Source organism: Canis aureus, chromosome 3 (genome assembly GCF_053574225.1).
Source record: "Canis aureus isolate CA01 chromosome 3, VMU_Caureus_v.1.0, whole genome shotgun sequence".
Taxonomy (NCBI): Eukaryota; Metazoa; Chordata; class Mammalia; order Carnivora; family Canidae; genus Canis; species Canis aureus.
Genome location: NC_135613.1, coordinates 63,602,454 through 63,615,701, shown reverse-complemented (window position 1 = coordinate 63,615,701; position 13,248 = coordinate 63,602,454). Strand labels below are relative to the sequence as shown.

At 38.1% G+C, this 13,248-nt stretch overlaps 1 protein-coding gene and 1 non-coding gene across 8 annotated transcripts in view; one reads left to right on the top strand and one right to left on the bottom strand.

Moving 5' to 3' along the window:
* GUCY1A2 (guanylate cyclase 1 soluble subunit alpha 2) overlaps nt 1–13,248 on the top strand; it is a 425,713-nt gene that overhangs the window by 295,691 nt on the left and 116,774 nt on the right. The gene's annotated exons all lie outside the window — the stretch shown is intronic.
* On the bottom strand, nt 3,651–3,754 carry LOC144311670 (U6 spliceosomal RNA). Its single transcript, XR_013377253.1, has one exon. It is a non-coding gene; the product is annotated as a U6 spliceosomal RNA (small nuclear RNA).

Genomic DNA, 13,248 nt, shown 5'->3' with positions numbered 1-13,248 from the left:
AATCATTTGATATTTCTAATTTTAATTTTTTGAGGAATCTCAATACTGTCTACTATAGTGTCTACACCATTTTACATTTCCACCAATATTGCACGAGGTTCTCTTTTTCTCCACATCTTTACCAACACTTATTTTTTGTCTTTTTAATACAAGCCATTCTTATGGGTATAAGGTAATATTTCACTGTGGTTTTGATTTACATTTGCCAGATGATTAGTGATGTTGAGCATCTTCTCATGTGTCTGTTGGCATCTGTATGTATTCTGTGGAAAAAATGTCCAGTCATGTCCTCTGCCCACTTTTTAAAATCAGATCTTTGTTTGCTTGATTTTGACTTGTAGAAGTTCTTTATTTTGGTTATTAACCCTTTATCAGGTAAATAATTTGTGAATCCCTTCTCTCATCAAGTAGGTTGCCTTTTTTACTGTGTAAAAAGTTATTTTTATGTAGTTCTGCTACTTCATGTTTCTAATTTTGTTTTCCTTGCTTGAGAAAACCTATGTAGAAAAATGATGATAAAGTTGATGTCAAAGAGATTACCACCTGAGTTTCTTCTAAAAGTTTTATGGATTTGGGTCCCACATTTAGATCTTCAGTGAATTGTAAGTTTTTGTGTATGAAGTAAGAAAGTGGTCCAGCTTTCCCACTAGTATATATTGAAGAAACTGTCTTTCCTCCATTGTATATACTTGCCTTCTTTGTCATAGATCAAATAACCATGTGAATATGGGTGTATATCTGGTGTCTGTATCCAGTTCTATTATTAATCTATGCTATTTTGATTACTATAGCTTTGTAGTATATCTTTAAATCTATGAGTGTGTTACCTTCAGTTTTGTTCTTTTTCAAGATTATTTGTAGTTCCATATAAATTTTAGGATAATCTGTTGTGGTTTTGTAATAAATGCTATGGTATTTTCATAGGGATTGCATTAAATCTTCAGATTGCTTTGGGTAGTATGGATATTTTAATAATATTCCTCTATTTCATGAACATGGTGTATCTTTCCATTTCTTTTGGTGTGTTGTCTTGAATTTCTTTCATCAGTGTTTTGTAGTTTTCAGAGTATAGGTCTTTCACCTCCTTGGTTCAGTTTCATCCCAGGTATTTGATTCGTTTTTTATTGCAATTGTAAATGGAATTGTTTGCTTAATTTCTCTTTCTGCTACTTTGTTATTAGTGTACAGAAATGCACCTAATTTCTCTGTTAATTTTGTATCTTGCCACATTTTGAATTCATTTAACTGTTCTAATAGGTTTTGGTGACATCTTTAGGGTTTTATATATTGTGTCATCTGATGTACTGAAAGTTTTACTTCTTTCTTACCAATCTGGATGACTTTTATTTCTTTGTCATTTGACTGTATCATTAGGACTTTACATTGAATAAAAATGCCAAGAGTGGACATTCTTGTTTTGTTCCCGATCTTAGAGGAAAAGCTCCGTTTTTCACCATGAGTATGATGTTAGGTGTGTTTGTTTCATACATGGCCTTTATTTTGTTGAAGTATGTTCTCTCTAAAACTACTTCATAGATTTTTATCATGAAGTATATACAATTTCATCAAATGCTTTTTCTGTAACTACTAAGATGACCATCCACAATGCTATTGTGGTGTGCCTATTGATTGGATTGCAGATATTGAACCATCCTTGCATCTCTGAAATGAATTCTACTTGATTCTGGTGAATGATTGATTATTTATTTATTTATTTATTTATTTATTTATTTATTTGTTTGTTTATTTACATTTGTTTTCATTTAAGTTCAATTTACCAACATATACTTTAACACCCACTGCTCATCCCATCAAGTGCCCTCTTAGTGCCTATCACCTAGTTACCCCATCCCGCCTGCCCACCTCCCCTTCCACAATCCTTTGTTCATTTCCCAGAGTTAGGAGTCCCTCAAGGTTTGTCTCCCTCTAATTTTTCCCACTCAGTTCCCTTCCTTTCCCTTATAATACCATTCACTATTTCTTATGTTCCATGTATGAGTGAAACCATATGATGATTGACCTTCTTCAATTGACTTATTTCACTCAGCATAATACCTCCAGTTCCATCCATGTCAAAGCAAATGGTTGCTTTGGGTAGTTCTAGTTCTATGGGTAGAACTATGGGTAGTTCTAGTTCTATGGGTGCTTCTAGTTCTAGGTCCTTTCTGATAGCTGAGTAGTATTCAGCTTTCTTTAATCATTCATCCATCGAAGGACATTGTGGCTGCTTCCACAGTTTGGCTACAGTGGACATTGCTGCTATAAACATTGGGGTGCACGTGTCTTGGCTTTTTACTGCATCTGTGTCTTTGGGGTAAATCCCCAGCAGTGCAATAGGGTAGCTCTATTTTTAACTCTTTGAGGAACCTCCACACAGCTTTCCAGAGGGGCTGTACCAGTTCACATTCCCACCAACAGTGCAAGAGAGCTCCCCTTTCTCCACATCCTCTCCAACATTTGTTGTATCCTGTCTTCTTAATTCTGACTATTCTCACTGATGTGACATGGTATCTCATTGCAGTTTTGATTTGTATTTCCCTGATGGCAAGGGATGTGGAGCATTTTCTCACGTGCTTGTTGGCCATGTCTATGTCTTCTTTGGTGACATTTCTGTTCATATCTTCAGCCCATTTCATTATTGGATTACTTGTTTCTTGGGTGTTGAGTTTAATAAGTTCTTTATAGACCTTGGATACTAGCCCTTTATCTGATACGTCCCTTGCAAATATCTTTTCCCATACTGTAGTTTGCCTTTTAGTTCTGTTGACTGTCCCTTTTGTGCAGAAGCTTTTTATCCTGATTAAGTTCCAATACTTCATTTTTGCTTTTGTTTCCCTTGCCTTCATAGATGTATCTTGAAAGAAGTTACTGTGGCCAAGTTCAAAACAGTTGTTGCCTGTGTTTTCCTCTAGAATTTTGATGGATTCTTGTCTCACATTTAGATCTTTCAACCATTTTTTACTTTATCTTTGTGTATGGTGTAAAAGAATGGTTTAGTTTCATTCTTCTTCATATGGCTGTCCAATTTTCCCAGCACCATTTATTGAATAGAATGTCCTTTCTCCAGTAGATAGTTTTTCCTTTCCTGCTTTGTCAAATATTAGTTGACCATAGAGTTGAGGGCCCATTTCTGGGTTCTCTATTCTGTTCCATTGATCTATGTGTCTGTTTTTGTGTCAGCACCATACTGTCTTGATGATCACAGCTTTGTAATACAGGTTGAAATCCGGCATTGTGATGCTCCCGGCATTGTTTTCTTTTTCAATATTCCTCTGGCTATTCAGGGTCTTTTCTGATTACATACAAATATTAAGGTTCTTTGTTCCAACTCTGAAGAAAGTCCATGGTATTTTGATAGAAATTCAAACGTGTAAATTGAACGTGTAAATTGCCCTGGGTAGCATAGACGTTTTCACAATATTTATTCCTCCAATCCATGAGCATGGAATATTTTTCCATCTCTTTGTGTCTTCCTCAAATTCTTTCAGAAGTGTTCTGTAGTTTTTAGGGTATAGATCCTTTATCTCTTTGGTTAGGTTTATTCCGAGGTATCTTCTGCTTTTGGGTGCAATTGTAAATGGGAATGACTCCTTAATTTCTCTTTCTTCAGTCTCATTGTTAGTGTAGAGAAATGCCACTGATTTCTGGGCATTGATTTTGTACCCTGACACATTTCTGTCATCCTTGCGCAGGGGCCATGCTAATCTTCTCTGTATCGTTCCAATTTTAGTATATGTGCTGCCGAAGCGAGCACTCCTGACACATTTCTGAATTGTTTTATGAGTTCTAGCAATCTTAGGGTGGAGTCTATTTGGGTTTTCTATGTACATTATCATGTCATCTGCAAAGAGGGGGAGTTTGACTTCTTCTTTGCCAATTTGAATGCCTTTTATTTCTTTTTGTTGTCTGATTGCCGAGGCTAGGACTTCTAGTACTATGTTGAATAGCAGTGGTGAGAGTGGACATCCCTGTCGTGTTCCTGATCTTAGGGGAAAGGCTCTCAGTTTTTCCCCATTGAGAATGATATTCGCTGTGTGCTTTTCACAATTGGCTTTTAAGATACTGAGGAATGTTCCCTCTATCACTACACTCTTAAGAATTTTAATCAGGAATGGATGCTGTATTTTGTCAAGTGCTTTCTCTGCATCTATCGAGAGGATCATATGGTTTTTGTTTTTTCTCTTGTTGATGTGATCTGTCATGTTGATTGTTTGTGTTGAACCACCCTTGCATCCCACTTGGTCATAGTGAATAATCTTCTTAATGTACCATTGGATCCTATTGGCTAGTATCTTGTTGAGAATTTTTGCATCTGTATTCATTAGGGATATTGACTATAATTCTCCTTTTTGGTGGTCTTTGTCTGGTTTTGGAATCAAGGTAATGATGGCCTAATAAATCAAGTTCGGAAGTTTTCACTCCCTATCTCTCAAAACATGTTTATTAGAATAGGTATTGTTTCTTCTTTAAACGTTTGATAAAATTCCCCTGGGAAGCCATCTAGCCCTGGACTTTTGTGTCTTGGAAGGTTTTTGATGACTGCTTCCATTTTCTCGCTGGTTATTGGTCTGTTCAAGTTTTCTAATTCTTCTTGTTCCAGTTTTGGTAATATGTGGTTTCCCAGAAATGCATCCATTTCTTCTAGATTGTCTAATATGTTGGCATATAGTTGTTCATAATACTTTTAAAAAATCATGTGTATTTTCTTGGTATTGGTTGTGATCTCTCCTTTTTGATTCATGGTTTTATTTGAGTCTTTTCTCTTTCTTTTTAATAAGGCTGGCTAGGGGTTTATCTATCTTAGTAATTCTTTCAAAGAACCAGCCTCTGATTTTGTTTATCTGTTCTACAGTTCTTCTAGTCTCTATTTCATTGAGTTCTGCTCAAATCTTTATTATCTCTCTTCTTCTGTTTGGGGTAGGCTTTACTTGCTGTTTTGTTTTTTTTTTTTCTCCAATTCCTTTAGATGCAAAGTTAGCTTGTGTATTTGAGGTTTTTTTCCAATTTTTTGAGGGAGGTTTGTATTGTGATGTATTTCCCTCTTACGACTGCTTTTGCTGTATCCCAAAGATTTGGAATGGTTGTATCCTATTTTCATTAGTTTCCATGAATCTTTTTAATTATTTTCTAATTTCTTGGTTGACCCGTTCATCTTTTAGTAGGATACTCTTGAACCTTCATGTGTTTGAGTTTCTTCCAAATTTCTTCTTGTGATTTAGTTCTAATTTCAAAGCACTGTGTTCTGAATATATGCAGGGGACAATCCCAATCTTTTGGTATCAGTTGAGACCTGATTTGTGACCCAGAACGTGATCTATTCTGGAGAAAGTTCCGTATGCACTTGAGAAGAAATGTGTATTCAGTTGCATTTGGATGGGAAGTTCTGTATATATCTGTGAAATCTATTTGGTCCAGTATATCATGTAAGGACCGATGTTGTGCTTAGAAGATCTGTCATTTGCTGAAAGTGCCATGTTGAAGTCTCTTACTATTAGTATATTATTATCTAAGTATCTCTTTACTTTGGTTATTAATTGATTGATACACTTGGCAGCTCCCACATTAGGGGCATAAATATTCATGATTGTTAGTTCCTCTTGTTGGATAGACCCTCTAAGTGTGATATAGTGTCCCTCTTCATCTCTTACTACAGTCTTTGGGATAAACTTTAATTTATCTGATATGAGGATTGCTACCCCAGCTTTCTTTTGAGAACCACTTGAATGATAAATGGTTCTCCATCCCTTTATTTTCAGGCTGTAGGTGCCCTTCTGTCTAAAATGAGTCTCCTGTAGACAGCAAATAGATGGGTCTTGCTTTTTCATCCAGTCTGAAACCCTGCATCTTTTGATGGGGTCATTTAGCCCATTCACATTCAGAGTATGTGAATATTGAAAGATATGAATTTATTGTCACCATATTACCTATTCAGTCCCTGTCTTTGTGGATTGTTTCCTTGGACTTCCTCCTTCTTTTACAGGGTCCCCCTTAATATTTCTTGCAGAGCTGGCTTGGTAGCCACATATTTTTTCAGTTTCTGTCTATCATCTCTTCTTCTATTCTGAATGAGAGCCTTGCTGGATAAAGTATTCTTGGCTGCATGTTCTTCTCATTTAGTACCCTGCATATATCCTGCCAGCCCTTTCTGGCCTGCCAGGTCTCTGTGGAGAGGTCTGCTGTTAATCTGATATTTCTCCCCATATAAGTTAAAAATCTCTTGTCTCTTGCTGTCTTAAGTATTTTCTCTTTATCATTGAAATTTGCAAGTTTTACTATTAAATGCCAATTTGTTGAATGGTTTTTATTGATTTTTGGAGGGTCTTCTCTATCTCTTGGATATGAATGCCTGTTTCCTTCCCCAGATTTGGGATGAGCTATGATTTGTTCAAATATCCTTTGTGATCCTCTGTCTCTCTCAGCCTCTTCTAGAATCCCAATTAGACATTAATTCTTCCTTCCTAAGCTATCATTTATTTCTCTAAGCCTTTGCCTGTGGGCTCTTAGTTGTTTTTCTCTTTTTTCCTCAGCTTCCTTCCTTACCATCAACTTATCTTCTATGTCACTCACTCTCCTACCTCATTAACCCTAGCAGTTAGAATATCCTGTTTGGATTGCATCTCATTTAATATATTTTTAATTTTGGCCTGATTAGATCTCAATTCTGCAAAAATGAAATCTCTAGAGTCCTTTATGCTTTTTTTCCAGAGCCACCAGTAGCTTTATAATCATACTTCTGAATTGAATTTCTAACATCGTATTTAATCCAAATTCTATAACTCTGTGGCAGAGAGTATTGTTTCCGGTGCTTTCTTTTGTGGTGAATTCTTCTCTCTAATCATTTTGTCCAGTGTAGAGTGGCTGTATGAGTGACTGAGTCAAAAATATCAACCACGACTTAAGCAAAATACACCCTAGATGATTCCGAAGACATCAAAGACCAGAAAACAAAAGAAAAAGAAGAGGACAAAATAAAAGGACCACTAAAATGAAAAACATATTTTAAAACAAAGTAGTAAAAATAAAAAGCAAAAAAAACAAAAACAAAAAGAAGTAAAAAAAAAGTAAAGAAAAGATAAAGAAAAAAAAGGGGGGGATGGTGGTGATGAGGAAGTGGTAAGAGAGAGAATGTAGTCTACCTGAGGGGTCCTAGAGGGTGATCCTCTTGGTTCTGAGTGTATTCTGTTCTGTATGTTAGAAGATGCTCAATCCCAAATTTATATAAACCAGCAATACTTATATAAAGCCCCAACACTGACCACGAAAACATAAACAAGATAAAAAAGGAGTCAGAATGGGAAGAGTAAAATAATCCCACAGAATGGAGCAGCATGGTATTCCAGTTGGTTCTGGGTGTACGTTGGTCGTGTTTTAGAAGGTTCTAATTTCCACCATTGTAAAACAAAACGAGGCAGAAAAAACAAATACCCATATCTTGTATATCTACCAAAATTAAATTGCATATTTTGAAGTGAATCTGGAAGTGAAAAGTATATCTAAGACATGAAATTATTGGAGTATGAAAGTCAAAAAGGAAAAAACTTAAAAATGAAGAGTTGGTAAAATATTGTAATTAAGTGGGAAACGAGAAAAAACATTGGAACTTTTTAGTCTGATATAAAAACGAATCATAATGGAAAAAGAAAGAAAAGGGAAAAAAGGACCCTCTAGTTCTATACACTATTTTGCCTCAGTTCTGGGGTTTTCTAGTGCTGCTTGTTCAGTAAATTTGCTCTTCCCCTGTTCTAGCCGTTCTTCTGGGGGAGGACCTGCTTGTGGACTCTCAGGTGTGTGCACCTGAGGGAGCTGCCCTGCCCCCCTGCCAGGTGCCTGCCTCAATGGGAGCTGTTTACCCCCGTGAGGCCTCTGTCCCCTGGTGGCCCCACCCCTCCCAGGCACACGGTGACACAAGGAGAAACAACACCACTGGCAGCGGCCAGCTCTCCAGCCCTGTAGTCAGCTCCTGCAGTAACTACCATAGTCTCCCAGTCCACACTGGCCTAGATGCTTCCGGGCACGGGGAGTGCTGACTTGCACAGCTTGCGGGGCACTCCGATGCGAGAGAGTCCTCGCTGTCCTGTGCCCTCCCAGCCTCTGCCTGTCTGGGGCTCTGTGTCACTTGGCCTGTGCACCCGGGGCGCTCCTGTAGGTAACAGAGTACAGCCATATCCCTCCGTTGTCAGCCTCCAGGGTAAAGGCAGCTCCAGAACCAGCCCACCTGACACACAGGCTTCTCCCAAATGCCCCGAGGGCTGCAGCGCTCCAGCACTTTACTGATATTGGACCTCAGTTTTCAGTGAGCTTTCTTTCCCCCAGGTGCCCCTGGTTACTATAAGAGTGACTCTGGGAATCTTGAGGCTCCACCGCCCCTCCTATGATTCTGCCCGATTTTCCTGCTGAGCACTTTTCCATCAAGGAAAACTCCAGATCGAATTTTTAAGGGCTTTCCTGTCCTGGAGGCCTTTGCCGCTCTGCTTTAGCCCTGCTAGTCCCAGTTCCCCTCCCCCACTTGATTCTTTTTTATTTATTTTTTTTCACCTTCTTACCTTGTTAGAAGTGAAAACCCTTCTCTCTGTAACGTTCCAGCTGTTCTCTCTTTACATCTCAGGTTGAATTCATAGGTGTTCAGGACGGTTTGAAAGTTATCTAGGTAAGTGGTGGGGCCAGGTGAGTTGAGGAACTACTCTACTGCCATCTTGCACCGCCCCCTGAATGATCCCTTAATGTATTGTTGAAAGAGGCTTGCTAATATTATGTTGAGTATTTTTACATCTACGTTCATCAGAGATATTGGCCTGCAATTTTCTTTTTTATGGTGTCTTTGTCTGGTTTGAGTGTCAGAGTAATGCTGTCCTTGTAAAATGCATTTGGAAGTTTTCCTTACTCCTCTATTTTTTGGAATAGTTTGAGAAGAATAGGTATTAACTCTTCTTTAAATGTTAGGTAGAATTCATCTGTGAATTTACCTGGTCCTCAATTTTTTTTTTCTGTTTTTCATTAGTAAGAAAATTAAATCAATAATCATTCTGTTCAGATTTTCTATTTCTCTCTGATTCAGTTTTGGGAGATCGTCTATATCTAGGAATTTATACATTTGTCTCAGTTGTCCAGTTTGTTGTCATATAATTTGGGGGGCATAGTCTCTTAAAATCTTTTCACATCTAAGTTTAATTATTTGGGCCCTCTCTCTGTATTACTTGATGAGTCTGGCTAAAGGTGTTCCCCCCCCAAAAAAAAATCCACATGACTTTATTTCAACCTTTATGCAAAAACGTAAAAAGAATTAAAATGTGTAGTCCTGAGCTTCAAATGCTGCTCCCTGATCTCATAGGTAATTGGGGAAAGAGGGCAAGGATAGAAGTTCAGAATTTCTCCCGTTCCTAGAGAAAAGGGAAGCCCCAGGTATGGCATAAGGTTAGAAAAATACCAAGGTCCTATGAAGGATAGGACTACCCTCTCTCCTAGCACCAGCACAAGACTTCACCCACCCCTCTTAACAGAGAAGACATATTTAAATTTCTTGAAACTTGTACAGGAACCCGATGCATGATACAGGTGGGAGGCAAATAGCTGACCAAGGAGGCTAGAGCCTACCCTCCTTGCTTCTTGGCAGGCAAGATCAGGCACAAGTCAGCTTCCTCCTCCTCAGTACCTTCTTCTTCCTCAAAAGCATAATTGCTTATAGTAACAAATTGGTGCCTCCTGGTTTTGTTTATCTTTTCAAAGAATTAGCTTTAACTGATCTTTTCTATTATTCTTTTTACTCTCTATTTCACTATGATCTTTATTATTTCCCTCCTATTAATTCTGGCCTTCATATGTTCTTTTTTTCTAGTTCTGTCAGGTGTAAGGTTAGATTGAGATTTTTCTTGTTTCTTGAGGTAGGCCTCTATCACTATTAATTTCCCTCTTAAAAGTGTTTTCACTGCATCCCAAAGATTTGGGACCATTGTGTTTTCATTTTCATTTTTCACCATGTATTTTTAACTTCCTCTTAGATTTCTTGCTGACCTCTTGGTTGTTTACTAACATGTTGTTTAACCTCCATATGGGTCCCCCCACCCACGATTTTTTTTTCTTGAATTGCTTTCTCATTTCATATAATTGCCATCAGAAAAGGGACTTGATATGATATCAGTTTTAAATTTATCGAGACTTGTTTTGTGGCTTAACGTGTGATCTGTCCTAGAAAACGGTCCACTTGCACTTGAAAAGAGCTTACGTGTGCTGTTTTTGGATAGTATTCTGTATATATTTATCAAGTCCATCTGGTCTAATGTGGCATTTAAAGACACCATTTCCTTATTTATTTGCTGCCCGGGTGTTCCATCCATTAATGTAAGTGGGGTGTTAAAGTCCCCTACTATTTCTATTTTATGGTCAATTTCTCTGTTTATGTCTGTTAATATTTGCTTTATGTATTTAGGTGCTCTCATGTTGAGTGTATAGATGTTTACATTTATTATATCATCTTGTTGGATTAATCCTTTTATCAGTATGCAGTGCCCTTCTTTATCTCTCGATACTGTTGTATACAGCATGTACATGGTTCTTGTTTTTTCATCCATTTTGTCACATTGGGTGTTTGGAGCATTTTGACCATTTTCATTTAAAGTAATAATTAATAGGTATGTACTTATTGGCATTTTGTTAACTGTTTTGTGGTTGTTTGTAGTTCTTCTCTATTCCTTTTTTATCCTCTTGCTCTCTTCCCTTGTGATTGGTGACTTCTTCAGTATTATGCTTGGCTTTATTTTGTCTGTATCTATTATGGGTTTTTGTTTTTTTTCATGACCATGAGGCTCATATATAACATCATAAGTAGACGGCAGTCTATATTAAATTGATGGTCAGGTAAGTTTGAACACATTTTAAAGGAACTTCACTTTTATTGCTAGCCTCCACGTTTCATCTATATGTTGTCCTATTTTACATCTTATTTTGTGAGTCCCTTTAACTAATTTTTTGATAATAGATTTTACTACTTTTATTTCTTTAGCCATCATACTAGCTTTATAAATTATTGCTCTACTACCTTTATGTTAGCTTATATTCATGAAAGTTTTTCCTTTCATAAGTTTCTTTGAATTATAGTCTTTTCTTTTCCCTTTGAATCAGTCCTTAAACATTTCTTCTAAGGCATGTTTAGTGATGAAGTCCTTAATTTCTTTTGCCTGGAAACTACTTCTCCTTGTATTCTGAATGACAGTCTTGCCACTGTAGAACATTCTTGTTTGTAGGGTTTTTGTTTTACTTTTTTATTTCAACACTTTAATATATCATGTCACTCCCTTCTGGCCTGCAAAATTTCTCTAGAAAAATCAGGTGATAGTCTTCTAGAGCTTATGTAGCACATAACTAGTTAATTGTCACTGCTGCTTTTAAATTCTCTATGTTTCATGGTGTGGACCTCTTGTTTGGAACTGTCTGTGCTTCCTAGACCCAGATATCTGTTTCCCTCCCTAGGTTAGGGAAGTTTTCCATCTTTTTATTTCTCTCTTTTCTCATTTTGGGACCTTTATAATGTGAATGTTTGTTCACTTGTTGTCCTCAAAGTGCTTTAACTTGTGTTCACTAATGCACTTTGATTCCCTGTATTTTTCAATTTTGGTTCTTTATTATATTGTCTGTCTCTTGAAGTTCTGAGTTCATCCAGTCTTCTCTCCAGTCTGGTGAGCACTTTTTGACCATCACTTTCAACTTTCTATAAGCTAGATTGCTTATCTTCATATATTAATTCTTTTTCTTAGGTTTTGTCTTGTTCTTTTATTTGGAACATTTTGCTGTTTCCTTATTTTGTTTGACTTTCTATGTTTGTTTCTGTGAATTAGTCAGAAAAGCTACTTCTCTTAAATGTGAAGGAATGGCCTTGTGTATTGTGCCTGTATAAACTGCGCGTGCTTGGTGACTGGTGGGCTGGAGTTTTGGCTGTGGTAGATTGGGGGTTATTGGGGGTTCTGTGGTACTTCATGCTGGGGCTTCCCTGGTGGCATATATGGAGCTGCAATGGGTGCAGGCTGAGACATTTCTAGTCTCTCTGTGCAGAGTTTGCCCCAGCAGGACAAGTGGAGCTCCAGGGGTTGCAAAGGGGAGGATCCTGGGACTCTTCACACAGACATCCAAGTAGGAGCTCTGAAGCTGAGGTACATGCAAGGCAGTATGTCTTTGATTTGGGGGCACTCCATACAGGGGTTACCCTAACAGGGAGCTGGAGCTGAGGTATGCATGGGCCTGTGTGTTACAGGGTGTTGTTTGGCAGTATGGCTAGAACTATGACATGCAAAGGCTGGGGCTTTCTAGGTTGCTCCACATATAAGACACCCTAAGTGGGCATAGGCTGGGAGGTGCTGTGGGACTCTGGCACCAGAGGGCATGCCAGGGCACCTCTAGCACAGAGTAGGTGTCAGCCTGGGGCATTCCATGATGTTTTGTATCTGTGTCAACTCTGCAAGATGCCTGGAGCTATGGTGAGCACTGACCAGGGCTGCTTTCAAGGTGGGTGGGGAACATAAATAGTGATGCTCTTCAGCCCTTTCAAACTGGGGAGAATTCCAGCAGCACCCTCCCCTTACCCCCTGATTTGGCAGGATTCTAGGACTGGTTCCTTCTATTCTAGTTGCCCTTTTATATTGGGACTTTTCATTTGTTAAGGCAGACATATCTATTTAGTGTTCCTCAATACTATCCCTCCCATTCCACTGCAGTTCACAGTGTTAGGGTGGGGTTCCCTTTCTTACCATGTCTCCATTTCTCTTGCCATTCTTTCTATGGTCTGTCTTATGGTGTGCAGAAGCTGGTCAGTCAGCCTTCAGTTCTTCTGCAGGAGAAATTGCTCTATAAGTAGATGTAGATTTGGTATGTTCATGGAGGAGGTGAGTTCAGGGTCTTCCTACATTGCCACTGGGAGCAGAGCTCCATCCTGTTATTCCCATGAAGGAACAGATCATCTTATTTCTGGACTTGACTCTCATTTTATAAATTTAGCCATGTTGAATGATGTGTGATAGTTGGATTACAGGCCTCATCTGGCAATCCCAAAGAAACACTGTGTTTGGTAATTTAGCCAAAGCCATTTTAAGCCATGACTCAGAACTGAGTAGTAATCAGCTTATTCCTACGAGTTTTTATTAGCAAAAGCCTTTTCCTGATGACTAAGTTATAGTAACGTGATTTAAACAAAATGCCTATTTTCTTTGCAAATCTCCAAATTTAAGCAGGGGTATATAATTACATATATGTTAATTAGATTAC